Source organism: Ictalurus punctatus, chromosome 13 (assembly GCF_001660625.3).
Source record: "Ictalurus punctatus breed USDA103 chromosome 13, Coco_2.0, whole genome shotgun sequence".
Lineage (NCBI taxonomy): Eukaryota > Metazoa > Chordata > Actinopteri > Siluriformes > Ictaluridae > Ictalurus > Ictalurus punctatus.
Window position 1 is genome coordinate 28002712 of NC_030428.2, and position 4789 is coordinate 28007500.

The 4789-nt window shown below is 45.9% G+C and overlaps 1 protein-coding gene across 1 annotated transcript in view; it reads left to right on the forward strand.

Annotated features, from left to right (window-relative positions):
• The first annotated feature begins 857 nt into the window (after window positions 1-857).
• LOC108273603 (carbohydrate sulfotransferase 15) overlaps window positions 858-4789 on the forward strand; it is a 48417-nt gene continuing 44485 nt past the window's right edge. Inside the window, exon 1 of the mRNA XM_053685155.1 lies at window positions 858-1004. The gene's annotated coding sequence lies outside the window, so the exon portion shown is untranslated. The remainder of the gene's footprint in view (window positions 1005-4789) is intronic.

The window sequence follows — 4789 nt, forward strand, 5'->3', positions numbered from 1 at the left end:
GTATGTGTGTATGTGTGTATGAGTGTGTGTGTGTGTGTGTGTGTGTGTGTGTGTGTGTGTTATAGACTACCTAATGTTTTTCCATGATATGGCCTTAAAGGTCCATGTCTATCCTTTAATTTAGGACTCGGGGGCATCTCTGTCTAAACCAGAGGGGTGTGTGTGTGTGTGTGTGTGTGTGTGTGTGTGTGTGTGTGTGTGTGTGTGTGTGTGTGTGTGTGTGTGTATGTGTGTGTGTGAAGGCTACTTAATGTCCTCCATGACATGCTTTTTCATTATATGGCCGTCTGAAAGTGTACTCCGCCCAAACCAGAGCTATCAGTGTGTGTGTGTGTGTGTGTGTGTGTGTGTGTGTGTTTAGATACAGAAAACATAACATTTAAGCTCTCAGACACACATTAGAAGTCCTTTTGCTCCACTGAGTAAGGAATAAAACACTCATGCTGTTCTCATTCGTCAGAACATGATACTTTTTATCCATTTACAGTTACATTTAAGGTTGTCGAACTTCCGCAGCACTAGTCACGTTACCTTATAGCAGCGATAAACACTCGTTCCCTCACCATCCCCTCTTTTTTCTTTTCTCTTTCAGTTAATAACAAACTCCTCTGTCCTGAAGACATGGAGAAACCTAAAGCTACAGCTTTACTGTACCTGTGACACTGGAGACTCCTTCCGTAAATGTTAAATAAACGTCTCCTTCCCTTAAGAAATCTTCACCATATCAACGCACTGTCCCTGTGGATGAGCTGTTGCTATAGAAACGGTAAGGTCCCTACTGGACCCCCCCCCCCAAACAATAGAAATTCTCAGCTGGGTTAGAGTTAAAATCCCGTTTCAGAAGAATCGTCCAAAGGAATCGACTCAGTCAGGCGAGCGAGTCGTTTATGAGCGGAGGGAAGTCGCGTGAGGGCTGCTGTGTGTTTAAAAAGCGGTGCACGCGAGCGTACCGATGGGTATATGGAGGTACGGAGCGGAGGAGAGGAGCGGAGCGCGTGCCTACGGTAAACCGCATTCTTTACTGCCTATAAAAGGATTTATAACAGGAGTAGAGGTATTATAGGATATCTAACTTCAGCGGAACCGGAGTGTGGATGTCGGATTTCACCGGTAACCGAGTCACAAAGACCGGGAACCGGGAACACTCACTCACTCACTCGGTCACTCACTCGGTCACTCACTCGGTCAATGGGAAGTTTATTTATTTATTTATTTACTCACTTATGTATTTATTTATGTATGTATGTATTTATTTATTTAACCGGCTCCGGTTTGCACACTGATGCACTTTGTGCTCACGGTAAGACGCGTGTGCGCGCACGGGCGCGCGCGTTTGTGTGTAATGGACCTGGTGGTGTTTGTTTTGTGTTTTTGTTGGCTTTCGAGTTAGATGAGAGCTGGGTCTCGGTGATAACGGTCTGTGTGTGTGTGTGTGTGTGTGTGTGTGTGTGGGTGTGTGTGTGTGTGTGTGTGTGCGTGCGTGTGTGTTTGCGCGTGTGCGCGCGCACTCTTAACTCAGGCTCATATACAGAATAAGCACATCCATTCATTAGTTTTTTTTTCTTTCTTTCTTTTTTTTTACAATTAAAAAAGAAACAACACTTTTACACTGCAGAGTTCTTTTTAGAAATAAAAAAGCTGTGCATTAAGACATTCCCTCTGCTGCTACATGACTGTGATGTAGGAAAAGTTTTCCCTTAATGCCTCATGCACTATGAATATCTTTATACACGATAGCACAGCATATACAGTGTGTGTGTGTGTGTGTGTGTGTGTGTGTGTGTGTGTGTGTGTGTGTGTACATGGCTATAACATTTAGAGCAGGGTCAGTATCCATAACCGGTACATGACGGAGAGGATGTGAACCCCAGAGTGCCAGTGTTACAGTGTAAATGGAGGATTGTTATAGATGATCTATTTGGAATGAAACCCATAGTCCAGTCGCCATATTAACAAAGGAAACCTTAAATACTGAAACACATCCGTCTGTCTTCCGTAAGCGCTTCATCCTGCTTTATGGAGGTACTGGTGGATCCGGAGTCTATCCCAGGAACGCTGTGTGTGAGGTAGGAGTTCACCCGGTCCAGCACAAGAGCCCGTTCACACACTTCCTCACACCGAGGGGAAATTTTGCCTTCCATGGACAGTAGACTTGGCATTGTGTCTGTTAAAACCAGAGAACCCCAGAGAACACGCGGAACCGTGGACCCCGGAGCTGTGCGGCTCACTGCACCGATGTGCCGCTCATATAACCAGCAGCTAGTGGTATTAACTAGTCCTGTCACGATAGCGACTTTTGTCGGACGATATATCGTCCCAGAAAAGATTGCGATAAACGATATTATCGTTATCTTCAGAACGTTTTTATCCCTGTGTGTGTGTGTGACTGTAAGTGGTCAAGGCTTAGTACAGGTGTGAACGGGGTCCGGTGTGTCTCAGAGACGATCACTCGGCAGGTTCGGAGGTGATCCGGGACGTATATTTGTCCGCGTTTGCTTCTCATCGCTTCGTTCTGCATCTTATCTCTCGTTCACGCGTACGTTACGGTGAAAGACCACGCGATTAAAAACGGCTCGTACGGGTACGTGAGAGAGGAATCGCTGGGGGTTTCTGCCTGAAAACGAACGCAGGGGAAGACCGACGTAATAAACATTCGTGACGCCATGAAATTTGATGTAAACAGGCTAGCATATACAAAATAATAAACATCACAGTTCGATCGTTTAGAAAAAAAAAAAAAAAAAAAGAAAAGTGGATCAAATTGAGATTTGTTTAAGGTGGGAAGGGTAAGATCTCTGCTCTGTCTGTTCTTTAATATGAAATCCGTTCACTTTGGGGGAAAACATTCTCTGTAAGAGCGAAGTTTCAATACCTAAAGAAAATAAATGATATATTGTGACGGCTAGACGGCTAGACGTCCTGTGAGGTGTTCCAGGTGTGCAGTAGTTAGTACCTACAAAAAGTGGTCCAAGGAAGGACCTCCGAATTCCCCAGATCTCGATCCGATCCAGCGTCTGCGAGACGTCCCGGACGAACAAGTCCGATCCACGGAGACCCGACCTCACATCTTACAGGACTTAAAGGATCTGCTGCCGACGTCTCGGTCCCAGACACCACAGCACACCTTCAGAGGTCTCGTGGAGTCCGGGCGTCGACGGGTCCGAGCTGTTCTGGTGGGACAAGGAGAGGACGACCTACACGATAGTAATCCGGTGGTTTTAATGTTATGGCTGATCGGTGTTTAATGCAAACACAGCTTTGTGTAATTAAACATGCGCAGATTTACATATGTTAATAAAGACCGTCTGACCCAATCGGAATCCAGAATTGATCTGCGCCGTGGTTTAAAGCTGTATAACGTGTGTGTTTAACGCGTGTTAGCTCCCTGCCTGAATGCTCCGACGTCTCGCAGTTAAAGGTAAACAAAGACAAGGGCGAGCACGTGATTACAGGAAGTGAACAGATACACGTCCTTCTCAAGGACAGGAAACTGCGTCCAAAATCTGTGAATCGTCCTTTCATGGTAACATCGACTTTACAAACGATTCACGTCCGCTAAAGCGGCATGATAATCACCCCCGGGAGTTTGGGGGAGGGGGGGGGGGGGGGGGTCGAGGGGGGGTGTGTGTCTGCGGTTAATTAGATAAAACCCACACTGCAAATAGGAGAGAAATCCAATCTTTTATTGAAGTGTAAACGATATATATATATTTTTTTAAACAAAACCATATGTCATAATTATTGGCACCCCTGCGAACTGAGCAAACGGACTTCTGCGTCACCGCCTACCGACCGTAGCTTTTCGTTTGAAGCTAGAAATGCCTAATGAGTCGTATTTCACAGGGTAACATGACTGGAGCGGTGAAAAAGCCTTTTAGAAACCTCAATAATGAGAATACGATGAATATTTCGAGCTTGTTTGAAATAGTATCAGTTACTCTGGAGTCGAGTCGTGGGGTCGTGGCGTTAGTCCTTACTGAACCCTACGCTCATGCTAGCGAGTGACGACGCGACAGGTGATGAGTTTTTTTTCCATCGTCCACGTACGTGCTTGACTCGGAGCCACGCTTTTAGGAGACGTTTTTAATCGAGAGTTTCCCAACGCTACGCGAACGCTCTGAGGCGACAAATCGAAACGATCGGCTTGAAGCGTTCCTCGGCGCGATCCTGTGCACGTGTGGTCCGACGTTGCTTCTGTCGTCCTCCTCGCAACGTTACGTCCTACCTGCAAATGATTTCCTTTTAGCTTGGAAGGAGTTAACAGAGATCGTCGGTGCTTCTGGTGAGTGGACGTAGCCTGTACAGTTAGCTTGCTTTGCTAATCTAATCTAATCTAATCTTTCACTTCCTGTGCCGTGCGTGTGTGTGCGTTTGTGTGCGTGTGTGTGTGTGTGTGGTTCATTTACTGAGAACAGGAAAGATTGTTTGAAGATACACAGCTATAACAGGAAACACTCAGAGTACTTGCTTTATATACTGCATATTTACACACACACACACACACACACACGAAATACATATACATATACACACTGCACTTATACACACATGTTTTGGGTTGTGTCGAACTCTCTTGCGACCAGCACTGGAGCTCCGGTTCCTCTGCAGTGCTGATATCCAGCTCTTTCTGTTCTGAGGTCACGTGACAGTCTGGAGGTTTTGTTTTTTTTCCATCAGTAATGAGGAGAATGTTCCTTCCTTACTTGGTGGAAAAGCTGAGACTTTCCATCCCTGGACTCTGCTGGGGTGAGTGAACTTCACAGCCGTCACAGTAATGAGGAGTTTATAA